The sequence below is a fragment of the Rhopalosiphum padi genome, chromosome 1, assembly GCF_020882245.1.
Source record: "Rhopalosiphum padi isolate XX-2018 chromosome 1, ASM2088224v1, whole genome shotgun sequence".
Lineage (NCBI taxonomy): Eukaryota > Metazoa > Arthropoda > Insecta > Hemiptera > Aphididae > Rhopalosiphum > Rhopalosiphum padi.
Genome location: NC_083597.1, coordinates 35,466,331 through 35,488,702, shown reverse-complemented (window position 1 = coordinate 35,488,702; position 22,372 = coordinate 35,466,331). Strand labels below are relative to the sequence as shown.

At 28.7% G+C, this 22,372-nt stretch overlaps 1 protein-coding gene across 13 annotated transcripts in view; it reads left to right on the top strand.

Annotated features, from left to right (window-relative positions):
• LOC132932360 (coiled-coil domain-containing protein AGAP005037) overlaps window positions 1-22,372 on the top strand; it is a 171,203-nt gene that overhangs the window by 105,063 nt on the left and 43,768 nt on the right. The window lies entirely within an intron of this gene.

Here is a 22,372-nt window from a genome sequence, read left to right as displayed (position 1 = left end):
AAAAACTATTATAAAATATAATTCACCGGAAAACATGACGGACGTGACAACTGCACACAATCTTTGTGTTCAAAAAAAGGTAACAATAATTCACATTGTCCGCTGCAGGATTTTGAACAGATACACTTTTACTGAGCATAATATATTAATTTATACTTATAAATATTTATAATAGTGTAGTACAGAAAAATGACTAGTTTTAAAATTATAATTTTCACATTTCTTAATTTTCTGCCAACATATTACATGTAATCTGAAAACTGTTTTGAACACTACTTTGTGTGGCAATATTACAAGACAAGATAGACCAGTAAACGAGCGGCGTTTAGTTTTAAATTTTTAGAAGAAATAATAATTATTGTAGACTATATGAAGCCGATAATATAAAATCCAAAAATAATTCACGGCGGGGCTCATATCTCATTTTATATTAGAGCAAATAGATCTAAGTATTAGACTTAATTCGGCTTCGCAGAACTCCTAGAAAGCCCTTTAAAATATAGTATATAAGTATTGAATCGATAAATATCTTTAAAAATACTTTAAGGGGTTTTAGCCCCTCCACACACTTGAAATGTTTTTTTTTTTATTGTGTACCACTGATTATGATGTTTTTAACCGTTATAAATTCTAGCTTTTTCGTATGTTTCTATGTATAACGTAGATAATTATCGTTTTTAATTCCGAAGATTGGAGAGCGTTTTCTTTCGACAAATACTTTTTACTAGAATATGAATTATATAAAATATATATTGATGCGTTTAACTGTTAGAATATATATTATATATGTGTGTGTGTGTGTGTGTGTGTGTGTGTGTGTGTGTGTGTGTGTGTGTGTGTTTTCTATGTATAGTATATAGAAAAATAAACCACGTGTACGTGTACCGCAATTGTATATTTCTTATTTAATTTTTTTATATTTACTATTGTAAATGCGTATGTTAAAAAATACATCTTTTCCTCGAATACGCGGTTAAGTGCTTGTCGGCGTAAACATAATGAACTCTCAACTCTGGTTACAAATTATAATGCACACAAATCACTTTTATGATATAATATTATTGCAATTCACTTACGCGCCTCATTACAAGTAGGTACCCAACTCATATACCTATTTAATACATAATAATATGTAACCACATTAAATTGTATACCACGGCTACTATATATCGTGCTGATATCCATAAAATATATCAGATACAATTTTAATGCACCATTATTATGTTTATTAATATCGAATTTAGCGTCCGTGCAGAGTACGGGTGAAATTATTACTTATCAACTATCGTTAATCGATGGGTTTTTGCCGAGTGTGGTAATTAGATTGATGAACCTCGTGGCTCGTGTTGACTTTGCACCATGAGATGAAATAATTTTCTAAAATATATTATTTTTTATTTTTTGTAGACAAAACTTTCATAACTACTTTTTACGGGCGTGCAGATGCTTTTACCGATCGCTCGCACTTGTCGTTGATATTTCACAGATACGAATCCGTACACTATATATAATGAATATAATAACCAGTTTAGATCATATAGTTAGTGCGCATTTATATGTTGTTCTATACGCACGTATGGTGATTACGAATACGATTTTATAATTTTTCATTGTGTGTATCGTTTTGGTCGTGGGAATAACGATCGCAAAAAAGTGGTCGTTGGCGTACATATATGATTTACTTGTTTCATCCTATACGTAGTATATGCGTACCCAACGCAGAAACGCCACGCCGTATAGAAAATCTCACGAATGATTACATTTATCGATTATGCACATAATATAGGGCGATTCACCGATCACGCTAACCCCCATTTTTACTTAAATTATATGAATTGATTAAAATTCTGATTTTAGAACTTTTAAGTATATTAATAAGGCCAACATTTTCAAACAGTTAAATGGTATATAAACCATTTAAGGAATTTCCTATGGGGATACCACCCTTTTTTTCCTGAATATATTCTTATCGCTAATATATTATGCATTTTAATAACTCGGACACAACTCGTTAAAGTTAGATGCATCGAAATTTAAAAAAAAAATACAAGGTTTTATTGCCATTGTACATTCCTTAAACGTTTTAAAAAAATTAAATAATTAAAAAAATGGGGTCCTTGGTCATTTTTGAAAATCTTAATTTAAATAAATTCATTATTGAAGGAAAAAATTGTGCTGAATATGTTTGGTGAACCACACTGATCTATATTATTATTATTTTACTTTTCATTTCGATATACAAATAACTTATAGTTATGTATACATATATGATAAGTCACTGTTAGCGGCACCTCGACTATACTATACAAACGCGTCTTTCTATGGAATAAAATAAACGAGAAACGCGAAAGTAAATATATAATATATAATATACAGTAGAACTTCTAACGCCCAACTTATAGCTGACGTGTGCACGTGCACATATAAAAATACACGGATCTTCTTAGATCGTCTTAAACGTGGAGGTATATATATATCACTTCGTATTACGTATATATACTATTTATATTTACACCCGTGATGTCGGCGAGCAATAATAATATATGTGTACAAACGCAACGGCATGTCCTAAATATTAATAAGTAGACTTATAAAAAAAGATATCTAAAAAGAAATTCGCGCGGATTGAGATCCAATATGCGGTCATGGTATAGCCGATGATGTATCGACTTTGAGCTTTGAGATACTTACGTTGTACAATACGCATTTTCATTGATTTTTAAATCCGCTGTATACGACGGTATGCCATCGCGTTAAAAGAAACCAAATCCTCCGCGTATCCATCAGCTGCAGTATACATATACATTTGTACATATAATATAATATATGTACCGTTATTTATTTATTTTTTGCCAAACTAGTCACGTGTGGCCATCATTTGTTACCGTGTTTTTTCTCTCTCTCTCTCTATCTCTCTTTCTTCTTTTAGACTTGCCTACTTTTATTATATTTACTTTTTTTTCAACTGAAATATGACACGAGGAAAAAGATCGTCCATCAAGTAGCTAAAGTCAAATTTATTTCGCCGTTCCAAAATAAAAACGAAGTACTACGTGTTTTCACTACTTACACGTTTTGGTTTCCTCGTGTCAACCGCGCGCGGTTATGTTATACGTACATTTATAATAATATGTATGCAATCGTCTCGACACAAACGCACAGACCGTAACAGTTTTATAATTCCATTGTTTTTTTTTTTTTTAATCATAAAAAAAATGATATAATATTATATTTATATATCATATTTGAGTTATTAACTAAAATTACGTAATGGACTTTAATTATGATTGTATATAATACGCATGTAACATTGCACTGTATTTTAGATGTGTGACAAAAATAATGGCGATTGTTTAAAATCCTTATTGATATTAATATATTAATATCAACATGCGACAGCAACGCTCACCAATTTTATCGCATCACTTCTAAACAATTTTAGAAGGTATTGTAATACCGTTTATTTATATTGACAATATAAATAGAAAATAATCGTACATAAAAGGCACTCTGCTGCTTTATGATGTACGCACATTAGATGTTTATACCTATGTAATTTTTAATAACATAAGAAAAAAGTGTCAACTCAGAAAAAACAAACGAATATATAGTTAATTAAATATTTTATATAACAAAAAAAAAACAGTCGGATAATAATTTTTAATTGCCATGCTATACAATAATTATGTATGTAATCACTATCGTATTATTATATATTATGTCATTCAAAATATGGACGATGCAACTACGACACTATGTGGTGTTTTTATTAATTTGCAATGAAGGTCGAAATATCAGGTAAAATTTCACGGAAACATAATATTCAAATTAATCCTATTCTCTCGAGGTATCCGGACCCTGAAGTGTACAAAAAATAAATGTGTATACGGTATACCAGTCACGCTTTGAATTCAAAGGCTAATAACGTGAATAAGGCGTCCCAGGTTTTTAATTTGACGTTTTTCTCGAGAAGTCCTACGTAAATATTTCTCTGGTTAGACAGATACTGCTACAATTTCGCATTAGGTAAATTAAAAAATATATGACAAAATACACACTTTCTTCTTGGATTATTACTTATTTGCATTCATTCTGTAGAAACATTAATACGTAGATAAATCGATTTGTGTTCCAAAAATAATATTTTATCTTACAGCATATCTTTTTAATGTGTCCTTTAAAATATTAACAACGATAATAATAATCCGGCCGAGAAGTAATTCAATATTTTGTTAAACTCTCTGAAAATTAATAATATTCTATTAAGTTATTATATAGCTAATAAGTGATTTGAAATCAAATTTACCATATAATTAAGTGCACTTAATTTTGATATAGTTCAAACAGCCTTCTTAAAATATTAACATGATTAGTTAAAAAAATTATTTTGACTAATCATGTTCAATTAATTTTGAAGTTTTCGTATACTTACCTACATTACAACTAAATCATTCAGAACACGAATGAAATAATTTTATTAGATATATAAATATAAAATATTAACAAAATACTGTAGCTATAAAATGCCATAGTGTTCTATATTTTATGATGAAAATACGAAGTGTACTATTTCAAATTGAATTTTTTTTTGTCAAACTAATAAGAACGGCATTGTCGTCCTATACTTCCATTTTACCTAGGTAATAAAAATTCACAAGGTAGATCTATTTTTCTTTTTTTTTTTTTTTTTACCAAACTTATTTATTTTTATTGACATGACATTTTCGTTAAATTTATACTGTTGTGGCAGTACATCGAAAAACATTTCGTATTACGGTGATAAACAAATAAAATATAGGCGGTCAAGTCGTATACCGTGGTGGTAAAACAATATATTGTATACAAGACAAGACATCGTAATCGTAAAAGTCGATCTACGGCGATAAACTTCAATTATATTATGTCCCAAAACTAATTTAATTGCCGAATCACGATATTATATACGAGTATACGTAACACAGGACGACAAACAATAAAAATATAATTAAATAGTGTCGGATCAAGAAAAAAATACCGTAAAGTATCGTTCTCAGTGTTCATATCACATAACTAATAACTAATAAGTAATATCTAATAATATCGTGTATTGTAATACGATCCTATATAATAATAATAACAACATTAACACCTGTATAAACTGTAATCAAATAATAAACATTGGCCGTGCCATTATTTCTTCAGGACTATACATAGTTATCTCTTTATATGTCACATGGCATAAACGTCCCTGCGATTGGTCATCACTCATCATTTTGTATCCCTATTCCTATTATCTGCTATTAGTCCATTGGAGTCGGAAACACACGCAGACAATATTATTACTCGTTGCCCTGTCGGCCGGGTGATCATTAATTCTTTTTTCCCTCTGTTTGCTGGTCGATGGAAAAGAATCACACAGAAAAAACCTACCAAATACAATAATATAGATACGAAAGAAAATATATAGATACACTCGGGCACTGATGTTGCTGTGTGAAAAATGATAACTAGCTAATGGATAATACCAGCAACCGTATGATGTTGAATATTTTCTTATAAATTAATAAATAAAAGCAAAAAAATTAATTAATTAATAGCATAAGTACGGCATTTAAAACAGAATATAAGTAGTACCTATTACAATTTTTAAGTTATTTGAATAATTAATTTTTATAAGTAATTGACCAAAAAAATTATGGCGTATATAGACAAAGGACGAATGTATCTCATGGCAGTCAATTATGTTTTTATGCAACTATAAAATAAGGAAGACAAATTATATTTATAATTTAATTTAACTATTCAGTATTCTCTCATTTAATTTGTAGGTGTTTGTTCCTTATCTATCCATATTTATAAGTAATAACTTTTAATTAATCGTATATTCCCAAAAATATTTGTTTTAACTATAATAAGGTTTTTCAGTGGCGTAGCCAGGATTTTTTTTAGTGAGGGGGTGGTTGTTTTTAGTAATAAAATAAAATAAATCTACAACTGTGTTAAAATAATAAAATAATTGAATGATAATGATGATTATCACCAGTGCAGTTGAAAACGTGAGTACGGCATAACAGAATACATTTCACCACGAATAAATGATTGTATTCCTGTATTATAAACATTATATTTTTGATAAAAATACGGCCGAAAGGCCCAAACCCCCCCCCCCCTGGCTACGCCACTGAGGTTTTTCATATTTTTACAAACTTCAAGTACAATTATTTTTATACTGAATAAACTAAATACCTATTAACTATTATAAGACTATAGTTTGACAATTTAAATACAAACCAGCATTTCAATATCGTTCTGCTATGTTTTGTAATACTCTTATTTAAATCCTCAAATAATAATTACGTTTTACGAATACAAATTAAGTATTATTTTCGAACGCATCGATACGTATCGACTATAAAAACGTCCAATTCAAACCACGCACAATATTATGAATTATGAATATAAATTATGTATATATATATATACCTATATATCATCTTTTCTTAGTTCAAAGGTATATTTGATATTTAATATGTAATATTGGTATACTAAGTAAAATGTTGTATGATTTTATACAACATATGAAAATATATTTACGTAGCACATTTATCCAAAATTACTTATTATAGTTGGTTATAATTATAATACGATATCTAAAGAATTATTAACAAATCAGAAGTTCAAAACATTTTAGTTTCTGAATTCAGTAATACCGTATGGATATAATATAACGACGACTTTTAGCAATTCCGTTGAATGTTTTAGTGTGAACTCTACTACGACATATAGAGGTACCTACGTTTGATAAATTCATGTGTGTATGTGCATGTCATGTCATGTCAGAAAAATGTTACTCTGAAACACGAGCTTCTTGAATCTTAGTAAATTAACTCTTTTCTGCCTTGATGTATATTGTATATACAATATACACGGCTAACAGAGAAAATAAACAATACATCAATCACTTTATGTTTTCACAACCACCTCTTTTCATTTTATAAACTTCCCAGAAGCATTTCTCTTCTAAACGAATACTATATACTACATTTATTTATTTTTTTGATAATGTATTATTACTCTTCTAATACAAATTGAAATTGGAAAAACTGTAATCATTACACGCTGACGCTGTAACTTGATTTCTTTTCCAATTCTGGTAGACAATAATAATTAACAACTAATAATTTAACAATAAAAATTGCCGTTTTACGAAGCTACGTAAATTTATAATTATTTACATAAGCTTAACAAACAAATCAAATAATATATGTATTAGTTATTCAATAGGTTTCTTAATTCTTTTTAATTAGTAAAAAAAAATTATATCAAATTATGTACTTAATTTAGTTAGTTATTTCTAATTGTTATTATTATGTTATATTATTTTAGTTAAAATCGTTATTGTACAGTGTACTCTTTGAAATCTGATTAACATATCATCTCGAAAGAGAAATATGAGGATTCAAATAACCCATAATATTTGTATTACAATTATTTTTTTTATTTTTCAGTCCAGTGAACTGAGTAATTTGAACCATATAGTATATAATTTATTCGACGATTTTCCCAAAAAATCTAATGACTTGGAAACGTTTTTCATATGAGTTCAGACTACAGAATATTCGTGTACACCCATGTTGGGTGAATAAGTTAGTAATTTTAACAACTGTAGTAATTTTCAAATAAGTCATATAAAAAAACGTTGAATTTAAACAAATATGTGTTTCAACAAGTGTGTTTTAAAAGTTAGTTTTAGATTCAAATACCTATATAAGTACGAGCACATTAGTACAATCGTCATAAATTCATAACAGACCATTAGCAACCGTCATCGCTATGAGAACTATGTACCTATTGGCTTTTCAATTCGTAGAATTATTATATTATCTAATAATATGTTAAATATTTTAGTCAAGAATTTTATAAAACTAATTATAATTATTTTTCTATTTATTTAATAATCCTAGATGACTAGTACCTAAATTCACGGGATATAATAGTATGTTCATTATTGCAAAGTACATTGATAAATATATTGAACACACAGTGCACCAAAAATATTTCTTTCGTTATTCCCACAAAAAAATACTTGAAAAATATTTTCCTTTTAACATTAATATTTTAGTCATAAAAAAATTGAAACAAAATGTGTTTTTCTAAAACTTGATCCTTATAGATTTTCGTAAAAAAATACAACATACCTAAAACCGCCTGTTTTTAAAAGGTATATGTGACTGAAAGGAATTTAAAGTTTAAACTCATTTCAAAAATGGCGTATTGCTATACATTTTTTAAACTTCCATGTCGAACAGTCGTGCACATATAAATATATAATATCATCTATACGTATGTTAGTATTCTGTACTAAAAGGTCTTGTTAGGTATCTGTTTACAACTAAACGTAAAGATAGTATTATTTTAAATGATTTGTTCACTTATTATTTTACGAATGAAGAAAAGAGCTTATAACATTTTTTATATTATTATATTTTTCTTGCTTGCATAATAATTATTATACCTATTTATTTATTGGTCATTGTATACGCTTTAGAATATTTATTATGTTATTCGTAAAAAAAATCTCACTTAATATAAATTATATGTGTTATGAAATATTCTAAAAAGTTTCAAAACTTTTCTGATTTTCAAAAACCTCAACACTTGTTTTGTTCTAAATTCAAAATTATTTTAAAAATAACTTTTATTTTATCTACTGCTTTATGATGATTAATAAGAACATAAATTTAAACTTTAACATTAACATTTTTAAAATGAATATTGATGAGACGAGTTGCTTTAATTGCGCAATATTTAAATATAGCTTGAAACAAAAACAAATTCAAAGTTTTGTAATGCTTACGCTGATGAAACAATTATTTATATTATATAGTTAATTTACAATTAATATACAACACTCGTCTGGTGTATACCATTGCAGTATACGTGTATTATTATTAATTGATATCATAATATAAAATTATTAATATGTATGATTTTACCATTTACACGTTATATAGTACTTTTTACAAATAATTATTATAGCTAGGTATATAAATGTTCATGCTTGTTCCTTCTGAATAAATATTTACAATGGAATGAGCTCGACAAAGTTGGAACTGATAAACTTTAGTAAAAGGAAAACGCAATTTGAATATGTTGTTTATATGTGTAGTGACTTTAATGAAGTTTTACTAAATTAACGACCTCAACAGATATTCTGAAAACTCACTAGCTGCAATTTCCTTTTTCGAAATCAATTAATCCATCTTCATACACATGTATATCTAATACAATTTCAATTTAAAATTGTTTGCGAATGTCACCAATGTTATGTTGGCGATATCATATTGCCACTAATATAAAACTAGCATAGAAAAAATGTATATAATAAAGTATTTTCCTTTAAACCTTAATCGAATAACAAAAGTCTTAAAATCGTTTTCACGGTCCGGCTATGCATTTTTATAAGATGAAAAAAAATGATTTTAGTTAGATTTTCATCAAAACACGAATTCAGATCGCTTAGTGTACTGTACAGTAAAACGTCCGTAAACTTTTTTTGATAACGAAAATTAAACTGTCTGGACAATACGCGTTGCGAGGACTATATTTTTGATGCAATGATTATTTTATGATATTTCCGACGAATATCCAAAGTTTTATTGCATAATACGTGCGGGAAAACCTTGAATATAAGGATGAAATTTTCCAGTAACATATTATATTCAGGTATATTATACAGGCAGCTTAAATCGCCAATGTGCCGTGAACTGTAATGGGGGTCAGTCGGAAGTAAAGACGAAACGCCACAGAACATATGTACATATTGTTTTTCATTACTATATTATTATATACCGGAAATAAGGGGTAGTTTTTTTTTTTTGCGAATCCACACACTGCACACACGGGAAATTTATACAATATTATACTCCAAAGCCGTATTTTGGACTGCCCGACCCGATATAACAATAAAGCTGCGGTAATGGGTTCCAACGTTAAATATTTTGTTTAAATCGATAAATTTAAATTCCGCCGTAGTGCCCGCAATCGATGTAGGTACTGCACCAGCAGTCAACTCCGAAGAGATATTAACAATATTACGCGTTTACGTGTACCTGCGAGTGTCCAAATGCATTACTTATTATGTACGTATATATTATTATTATTGTTATGCGATGGATGCCATAATAGTATAAGTGAATTTTCATTATCAATACTCGTAAAAATATAGCTACCTAATAATATATTATACGTATTTACAAATATACAATAGATGTGAAAATATAGACGCGCAGTTGCTTGATGGAAATCAATAATATGATTTTATTGTAACAATGAAATAATATTGTTCGTGATGGAAATAAAATGAGTAATATTATTATTACCATATATTTTATCATACTCGGTTCTTTACCAAAAACTCATATTCGATGGATACAATGCTTTATATGTATATAATTAGGCACAAACTACATGACGTACAATTTAAATTAATGTTTTATGTATTTTGACATATTAATTATCAAGTTTTATAACCTAAAGTATTTTTTTTCTAGTTATCTCTTTCTTTTTCATTTTATTCATCTTTTTTCAATCAAAAACTTATTAATTTTTAACTTGTTAATTATTTTCATGTACCTAGTCAATATTTGTGTTTTTCATAGTTTTAGATACTTAATAGCACTGTTATTTTAAAAAACGTATTTTCTAGTAACTATTTTTAGGTGTTTTGACATCAACACGTGTTTTTAATTTTATAATTATATGAATCGAGTTAAATTGTTTTATTACACAATTTGTTACAATATAGGTAATATATATTATATATAAGAAATAAGTCAACTAACAAAAAAATAAAAAATCGTCCCACTTTGGCTTAAAATAATATGAAACAGAATAAACTTGTTAGTTGTTTATCTATACGTATATATATATATTCTTTAATTAAGAAATGCCGTATTTTCGGGTACACCCATTGAAATAATTAAGTAAATTAAAGACCACGATACTTTCGTTATTAATTTATAGAAATGTCAATAAATTGTACATATCGATCGCATTTATTGACGCTGTATAGCAAAAAACAAAATCAAAACTAGTATCTATTAACTATGAGGTCATGCGTAAAAACTAGTTTTTATTGAACGTTTAGTATAAAGAAGGTGTACGTTGACCCATAGCAAAATCACGTTTGTATGAATTACTCTTAAGCTCAACTAGTTTTACTAGTAAATTCGGGTTTTAACTAATTTTGGACATTACTGCAACATATATATTATATAAATATAAAGCCGTTTGACGTTCAGACAAACGGACAGTAATTCCGCAAAGCCATGGCCCACTAATTTTGCTTGAATAAACTTTTAAATGTAAATGAGAATCAAAAAAAAACAAACATTCGTTCAATATCTGGTAGGTATATCTATGCCGTTAATTAAAATTGTCAGAAAAGTATTCTAATTTCGAATGTGTAATTAAAATTGTTTTCATAAAAAGAAAATAACCTGAAAAACTGTTGACTATAATAAGAAAACTATAGTATCTGTGGTCAGTTCGGTCTACAGTTAAACGGATCACTTCGTGTATAATATGTAATAATATGTATATATTATATTAGGCACATGCATATATATATAACATAAACGCTTTCACTGTATATACATAACTCGAACAGTATTACACGCAATAAAAAAAATAAACGAAACATTTAAAAAAACTAATACTGGCTATACGCACGCATATAAAACATATATGTTGAATATATACAACACTATTACATATAGACGTGCTATCCCGGGCGTGTGCTTCTATGTATAATGTATCGTTCTGGAGATCTACTAGACATAATTTATTATTTATGCGCTTAGTTGTCCGTTCGCTAATAACGTCGCGTCGCACCGCAGCGGTAGCCCGCCGCCTCTTTTGCCCTTTTGGTCTCGCGTGATCTCGACCGTTTAACTACTACCGGAGCTGCGCAGCGCGTGTCTATCGCATAACGTGCCTATACATAATGGTTATTATTATTGTACAGTCGTGTTATCGAAAGAACGCTGCTGCCCGTGCATGTATGTGTTGTCTCCGCCGTAAAAACGTGTAAGGAATTTGTAACGAATTTGTGTTCGGCGGAACTAGTTCTGCGTTTTACCATAAGAGCAGCGAATTTATCATCGTCGTTTAACTTAAAGTAAGAAACTGTGCTCAAGCTTCGAATTTTTTTTTTATATTTCAAATTTTAAGCGAGATATAAGCATTTTTAATAGACCTTAGAAGTCTATAAGAGATATTTCACACACTCGCGTATCTCGTTCTAACAAAACAAAATTGATTCTACTGAACTAAATTGTACACGTTTAATAAGTAGCATAGATACTCATAAAAATGTAGAAAAAATGTACCCGTGTATTAAAATATGTACACGCGACAATGGCGATGGCGTAATATTGTACGCAAACGGCTCTCGCTGGTAATAATATTATAATATTGTAATATTATTATAATTTTTGTGACATTATATTATTACGTTAGCTATGCGTGTTTCCGTGGATCATTACTCGAGAAGTATAGAATTCTCTTTACCTAAGTGTTTTTATATTCCCCGTTTAAAATTCACCAAACTTTCGTAAATATTTATATAATATTACAAATCACACATTAACCAGACGAATAATTATTATTACCTATGCATTGGTAATCTTTACTTTCATGAATAATAATTAGACTCGTCACTGCATGTATGTGTGTACTGAAATATTTAAATAACCGCGAGTATAATATAGTATGTATAATATAACTATAACTGTATATTATGTATACTATGACATGGTCATCTGCAAACGCCATCGAATCACTCGAAAATAAAAGTACCAGTTTATATTTAATGCATTTGTGCGTAACTACAAGTATTTAATAATATAATAAGTAAAATATTTTATGCGAATGTAATATATTAGTAGCCGTTGGTGATATATCGTTTTCGTCTAGATCAATACGATGCGCATCTAACAAGTACACGAGATTATATATTTATGTGTATATTTTTTACGTCTCTATAGTCGGAAAAAAACCAGTCGTCGTCGTCGTTTCATCTACTTAGAAGATATGCTGTCTACTTTCGGATGAGCAATTTTTACATCGCAACCTGTTTTGGAAAGTCGACCGTACCGGTTTCGAACAAATTTATTTGCTTTTTATATTTTTTTAGCGACGGAATTTTTTTTTTTTCATTTCGTATACTGTTTCCGTTACCGTCAACGAAGCAGTTGCAGTAACTTACCGATCGGCTGCGAAAATAACACGTGGTGAAATATAGCAAAAACGTAATTTTATGCGATGAAAAATGAGAATTCGAAAGAGTTTGTTTGACTTTCGTATATATATATATATATAGTATTCCGTGTAACCGATGAAAAAAAATATTAGTGGCGCGGAAAAACAAACCGATACGTCTATATAAGAGGATGACAGCGTGTAGTGGGTTTTGTTTGGATCAAGTTTCAAGTAAAATCGTTCAAACAGTTCATAAAAACAATTTCGCACAGTCACGTATTACTGTATAAGATTACAACCTATACACAATAATATTATACTGCTGCGCCGCAAGTGGTGATGGACAGCGAAATAAAATGTATATACATGCCATACTTAAAACTTGGTTGTTTTATCAATATTGGCACAAAACGTTATAGATAGGTACCCATCGCCATTGATTATAAAATATACGTTACATTTATAAACTCAATGGTACCACGTATATCAGTTTGTTCCTTGCTATACGGTTTCTTTTATTATGATAATACTGTGCGAAGTTCTTGTTTGAGTTTGTCTCCACCCGCTATACGTATTGCATTATGTAAATTTCCCGAAAACTTGTTTATTGGATTTTTCGGTCTGATATATATATATTATAAATTATAATATATTATACACCTACTTAATGCTTACATTACGTATATTTGTACTCTGCTGTCTACAGTCGAGCGAATCGATAGAATATTCACTCGTTTTCCAAGATCAGTGACTTCGACAATCACTGAACCCCCGTAAGCGTAGGGTATACTCATTGACCGGACACGAAAACGTACACTTGCGCCGATCGCAGTGCAGCAGCTGGATCGCAAGACCTGTTTCATATTTAATGCCAATATTGTTGTTATATTATATCGTGTCTCCGTGTCTAATAGCATAGTCCGCGCGATAAAAGAAGATTTACTCGAAAATTGTCTTACAAATACACTTCCCGGATAAAGTGGGATAATCATTTCTTTAACAATAATGTATTATTTATAATTCATTTTTATTTGCGTTTTTTTTATCACTTTCTATCTGACGCATCAACTGGAATTGACAAATATGTTTTTTTTTTATTATTATTGTCATGTACGATATATTATAGAGGTACATTATTTTTTTGTACAACAAAACATATTTTGTTCATTTTACATTTTTAAGTGAAGACTTGAAAATAGAAGTAATTTATTATAGTGACACTTTTATTTACGAATATTTTCGTATATGAAATTTTTCTACAATGAATTTCGGCACCATATCGTTTTGAAACAACGGAGAAGATCCTCTGGCTCTGCAGGTATATTTCTTATAATTAACATAATTACCTACAAGCGACTTTTGGTGAGGCCAATTAAGTATCAACTATTCACATCCATACCCATACGGTGAAGTGTCGATCTTATGTTTTTAGATAACTTATTATTAATTATCATAATAACGTTTTACGTACCTATGGATTTAATTTATATTGTCTATTAACGTTTTTAAATTAAAAAGAAAGTATAGGTAATTTAAAAAAAATATTATCTTGCTACACGATATATTAAGAACATTATTTTTTATTTACATAGATTCTTATTAGTTATTATTAATATAAATTTCAGTTCTGGTCTAATAGAAATAATCCATTATATTAATATTAAAACTAATGTGGTTGTTTGCGTTATTTTTTATTAATATTTCTATATTTTTATAATTTATGAAAGACTTAATGGATGCAAATAGACGTTATGAATATATAATTTAAATTGTACTGTATTTATATAATGCGTTTTTATAAAATTTAAAAAAAACTTGTCTCACTAAGTTATTATAATATTGTATTACGTTTAAGCTTTGTTACATAGCATAATAATACGCAATGTAAATAGACACTTGATTTAAAATATTTAGCAAAAGTCTTTTCTGTTTGTTAGGTTCTTAAAAAAAAAAGGAATGTTAAATATTAATATTACCTATATGTATATCTACAAAGTTTATCATACTGTATCTTACCGTTTTCATATGTGAGGTTTAGGGTAGAACGATATTTAATGTAAAACATAGTAACCCATGCCATGCCTATTTATGAATTAAAGTAGGTATATTGTTTAGAAATATTTAGTTGATTTCAGTTATTTTATAAAGAAATATGCTCTGTACCTAACGAGCGTTCAAGAATGAAATGTTTAATTTTAACGAGATTTTTTAAAATTAATTGATAAGATCATATTATTATTATTGTTACTATAAAATTGTATTATATTTTACTACGTAGGTATTATTCAAACATATTTTTTAAGATAAAAGAGCTACCATGCAAGAATCTCGACGAACGAGACTTGGCCAATATTTTTAAATTGACTGTCGCAAACACAACAATAAGAACCACTTAGTGATTAGTACGAGACCGTCAATTAAGTGGCTCCTTGGATTGCACAGTGTACACGACCCACATTGAAACCTACTAATATGATGTGATTTCTTTAAACAAGCTTTGCCTACGGCCAAATATATAATATTTGTATTAATGTTAATCGGGCCACGATATATTAATTTATTATTCAATTTAAAACCAAAAATTATATTAATTTTAAAAATATACCTACTCGTACGCTTGTTTAATAATGGTAGTGGCGGGTTTATTGCCAAAAAAATATATAAAAAAAACAACTTGAAAGCTGCAGAAAATCCCGTTGCCTGACTATTTGGATTCCCGAGGGTTTTAGCTACTGGTACCGTACAACTATTATAGACGCGTTGTGTTAGTTTTACAGAAATGGCTGTTTCTGGCCAAAAAAAGTATGACACTTTTAACACATAATCCGATTAAGTCACTAGACGATCGTATGAGACAACAAAACTGGTATTTGCTGCGATTATTGTGTTTGGAAACAAATTGTTTATCGATGTTTCTAGATATAATAATATATTATGAAGTTTAAAAAATAATAATGTTGTGAATACTATAAAAAAAATGTCACCAGATGAAACTAAGAAAGCCAGAACACATTTTTGCGAACAACCCTTCGATAAAAATAAATTAATGTTTAAATAACTAGATTTCACTAAACGGTAATTATTCAGTCTTCTTCGTATCATTATGGTCTAAGCCCTAGGGTAACGCATTCAAAATGTCCAATTTGTTTATAAAAACGAGAAAGTCTATGTGAAATTAAATTTCAAGCATGGATGTTACTATTAATATATTATATTATAATATTTGCTGTAAGCGTTGCGTATACATAATTATTATTAAAAACAAAACTAATTTTACGTGTATTTTTTGAGTTCGGCCCACACACAAAAACTATTATAGATCTTGTGGGCTATGTACATTAGAACATATATAATGTTATGTAAAATTATGTTCCACGTAGTTGACCTGTGGTATAACATTTCGTTGACCTCACACATTGGAAATAGAAATTTTTAGCGTCCACACAGATGATATGACAGGTGTTATTAAAATATCATGTATATATATATATAAATAAACAAAAGCGTCGCGTTATAGGATCATCTGTGAGTATATCTATATACCGCTGCGATCGGTCAAACGTGATTGCGTATTATAAAATAATATTATGTTCATCAAAAGTTATTTATTATAATCCTGCAACATGTTTAGTATTGGCGTTGAGCGTGTGTATAGTGTGATACCGCTCACCGTTCTGACATCGTACAATATCATTAAATAGAGTCATTACCGTTATTAATATTATTGTAACATTATTTACGGGTTTTGTGGTCGACGATTTCTATGATTTCCACGATAATCCGCCTCGCGTAAATAGGCATATGTATTGTTCTTCGGTTATTTTTTTTGTCCTCAATTACAATTAATTAATATCGACTGTAATTTTTTTTTTTTTTTTTTAATTTGATAAATGAGTTATTATTATTATTGTCACAGTACGACAACACGTCGAATTCGTTTCGTGTACATATACTATTGTATAATTTGACCGATGTATTTGAAAACACATATTTTATTTCATATAATCATTCTACCCCTCGTGTACCCGTCAAGTTTGTGCGATTGTTCACAAAATGATAAATTTGTAAAAACGTATAAATACATAATATTATTTGTTATTATTACGACCAATGGATAATTACAATGATGTAAAATTATAATTTTGGTCTGAATTTTATTTTATTATTGTCGTAATTGTTAAAATGACATGCCTCCATTTATTGGATATCGCGTAGAATACATAGTACGTATATATAGTTCATATGTAAACATTTCACCTTTCTCAAAAAAATAAAATAAAATGAAACGAAAAACATTTTATCAATAACTTATTAAATTAATAGAATTAAGCTTTCAAATTACATAAAATGACGTTTTATGATGGAATTCATACTCTTTTTTGTATATAAACAAAACGATTTGGTTTATCATGACGCAAAATTTCAAAACACAATTTCCTATATATATATATATATATATATATATATATATATATAATTCGAGTTAAAATTATTATTCATGTGGATTTATGGTTGTTTAAATTATTTTTATCGATTAATTATAATTAACTTTTTGAGTATCACGTATATACCAATGATAATGTGTTTAAAATTTTTAAGTTTGGTGTTCATAATAAATGCGTTTAGCCCGAACTGTGACTTAGTCGTAGAATATTGCTTTAAACCGCTATAAATACAAATATCGGAATGTGTGTGGACTTAATTAGTAACTGGCGCTATGACAATTCAATCCGACTGCTTAAGAACATGTGCTTATATGTTATATATTATACAGTTAAAGTTCACTACTGTACAATAAATATAATAATGACAATAATAATACGTACTCGTACATATACAACAACAAATAACAATAATAGTAATAATAATATAATCTGGTGTACGCGCAGTTTCATTAAAGTCAAAAGCCAGTTGATTCAACATTGCATTATGAATACAAACTAAACAAACAGTAATATTATAATTGTAAATTACTATTAATCGGGCTTTTCGCTGTCTGCCATTACCGCCACTATAAAGGAAGGAAAGCTCGATCGGGTGCTAGCAAGAAAATATCGTAACACAGTACTTAATATAATATGTATATACGAAAAGCTGGCGTGCACGCGTATAATTACGTATTCATTGTCTCAACCAGCTTGTCTCTGAATTATAATATATTTATTATAATATGGTGTGACTTACGTGCTGAAAATTATCTTAATTTATCACTTGGATATACGACGAAAACAAAGTGGTTTTGAAATAATCAACTATTTAAAAAAAAAAAATCCTAAAGTTATTAATCTTACCGAGTTTTTTGTATTGCGTTGATTAAAACCACCGGTAAAGTAGAGATTACTCCTCTTTAAATCCCCGCATGCGTGCAAACACATCAACACATAATAATATATGATGATATTATATTCGATCCGCAACGTATACAATAATAATAATACCAAAAATAACACATACGGAAGAGATTTACACGGATATTAAAAACTCGGGGAAACATTGTGAACTCTATCGCGATATTCGCGCTATGTGCAGTATAGTTGCCATAATAATTTAATATTATATTTAATAACGCTATATACGAAGCTAATGTTAATACATAGAAAAACTATGAGGGAATGCGGGATTAAAAGAGAATCCTAGCCCGAGGAAAAAAAAAACGAAAACAAAGTTCATAAAAATGAAGTTTTTCCTTTTTTGACGTCTTCTTTCTTTCGGGCGCGGTGATCGCTGCCGCGCACAAGTTATTAATGTTTCTCCCGCGAGCGTACATTAATCCCACGAGACACTATAACTGTATTACCAGTGTTAATCCGTAGGTCTCGGCGCATAACCGCGCGCAGTCCTTAACAAGCCGCTAAGACGTAAGCGCAGCTCGTTGTCCCCGAATCAAATATAATATATGTATATACTATATAACCAGTAGCCACACAATCATCGTTGTATGTATACAAGATGATTCACCAAGCATGATCATCTCCTCATTTTACGTTTAATAATGAATTTAATTAGATTTTGATTTTTGGAAATTTTAAATACACTTAAAGACCGTTTTTTTAAATTCTTGAGATTTTTTTTGTAATACCTACTTTAATTAATATACTAGGTACTTACAAAAGTTTCTGTTATAATATAAAATAACCTTCTGTTTTTCTAATAAGAATTGACATGTTTTACTATATATTATTCAATAGATAATACATTTTGAAAATTTTGATGTAGGTACCTAACTCCAAATTGTAATGTGTAGTTTTATAACCAAATACTTATTCAATACAAGAACATTTTCAAAAAATATTGCCGACTAAACTCAGTAGAAAGGGGGGAAAGGGGGTTCTCACTTTAAAACAGAAGTTTGTTTTTCCACAGAACACTCATTAAGTAGTAAAATAAATTTCAAGAATTGAAAAATTTGATTTATAAGTATATTTAAAAATTCCAAAACTAAGATTTTTGGTAACAGCATTATTAAAAAAAAAATGAAGATGAGCATGTATGGTGAATACATATACATATTATTTACACACCATGTAAAACAACTGCGACCATTTTCAAAATAATCAAATAATTTAATTTTTGGTATTCTTTTTTATATTTTTTATATATCAGTATGCCGAATAGCTCAAATTTAAAATATTGTCAATCGCTGAACATAAGACTACAAGACTACTCACGACAATAATAAATATTATGCATGTTTATAGATATAAATAATCAATAGTATGATGGATCACCGATTTTTGATTACTTTAGATAACTAGTTTTCTGTATAAATCATCTGCTACACGAATGCGTCATTTGAAAAAATGATTATCCCAATAAAAGTCAGCTCACCTATACCAGCATGCGTTTAAATATTTTTATTATTTTTGTATTATTATATTGTATAATATAATGAAGCATATAAAATGAATAAATAACATCGTCACATGGATTTCTCGAAGCAACTTATTATTATTATCGCCCCATTGGGTTTATAATTGATTATATTTGTTTTTATCACGTTGTCAAGCTTATATTATACAAATACAATATTCCATACGAAAACGGTATTCGAACGAATCCGGAATATATCATTAGAACAAAATTCGCATTCCAATTGAATTTTCTTACCATTAGTCAAACATTTCGTTGAACGATTTCATCAACGAAAATGACCTCAATTTATTATTATTATTATTATTATAAACTATATAGTATATAACATGTATAATAATGATACATATATTATGTACTTATTATTTATGGTAACATAAAACAGTTTTATTTCTCCTGAAGGTTTATATTTTGAATATTTAGGAATTTGATACTCATAATTTGTGTTTGATGGCCAGGCACTTCTTATTTATTAATCGACTTCGAAAGTAGCTGTATATGAAAATCTAACCAGGTTGTCCATGCATAATATATGTATAACCTTTCGCAACATTTTATTTAATCAACAGGATCATTTTTGTAATATTATTACATATTTTCAAATTCTTGGGATTTATTTATACTGCTTAAATAGTGTCTTGTAAAAATAGAAATTCTATTTTTTAAATGACGATCCTCTCCCTTTTTCTACTGTAAATTATACAATTTTATCTATTTTTTTTTTTACTTTTTAATTTGAACGATTATAATCGTTAAAAACTATAGTTTTTAAGTTATTTAATTTTGTATTCTAAAGATAATAAATCCTATTTTACACAAAAAGGTGAATCTTGTTTGAATAATAGAAGTTTGTATCGCAAGAAGACTCCCTTTAAGTTGTACACAAAATTTCAAAAATATAAAAATATGGTCTCTAATTAATAATTATATAAAAAAAAACATCAAAAATTGTTAATAAATTCATTATTTAATAAAAGTGTTGAACATGCTTGGTGAATCACGCTGTTTATAAGTTGATTACAAATTAATAACACAGAACTAATCATTGCTCGTACGATATATTATATTGTGCACGTTGTGCGAGAAAATAATTATTTTTATTATTGCAATGACTCTATTAATTTCGCGAACTCTTCGTTTTGGAACTATAGCTAAATGATTTCTCTCCGTGGTTTACAGTGTTTTTACATAACCGACTTTGAATCTACCAAAAAATAATATTGCATCGTGTGTATATATTTATATAAGTATCTATATACTATCAACGTAAAACACATCGCGCTCTCGAGGCTATTTTTATACAATCTTATATACGAGTATTATATTATACCAATGTAGACAATAATTATACGTTTGGATATCAGAGAAAGTGAATCGAAGATGAGTGCTCGTTCCGTAGAAGTTCTTTGATAATAAGTTTTCCTGTAACAATACGATGCTATAATATACAAATCTATATGTATAATCCGAATCGTTTTACGAATCAATGATTCTTTTGAGCGAAAAGATACAAAGTCGTAGTTTCTGATGCGACAATGTAGTAGCAGCAGCAGCAACAGCAGCAAATTATATAATAATATTTTGTCGTACACTGTGCGCTTAGTCGACGACGATAATAACTCTAAAGTCTCGAGACGCCGAGAGAACTTTGATCGCTCGACGACAAACTCCGGACGAGAATTAATTAAGGATGGTTGGTATAATAATTATTATTAATTGGTTGATGAAAAATATCGTCGAGTTGCAAAAGTATAAATTGTATAATATATATAACTAGTACGACGTGTTCGCTTTAATAATTTTAAGGATATCACGAAATCTCGACAGTAATTAGCAGTCAGCCCTATAATATATCTGCGTGAACGTCGACGTATGTGTGCCAACGAGGCACACCTGTATATAATATATTGCGATAATCGCGCGCGCTCTTATATATATATATATATATATATCGTCAATTAACATAACATAATATATTATAACAAAATAATAATTATCGTACGTGTGGTAATAACGACAATTATTATAAAACTTTGAGTACAATTTATACATTATAATAATATCCCCTCTGCGGTGGTTACATACAATGAACGTAGTATATTCCGATTAAACGCGCGAGGGCACAATAATCGAACTCTTTTCGGTCGACCCCGAACAAAGTTACGTGCCTATCTATTTTAGGTTATTTTTGTTTTTAGAAAGTAAAACGATTAATTTCGAAACGACAATGATTAAAATATTTCGTCGAACGCGCCTGCAT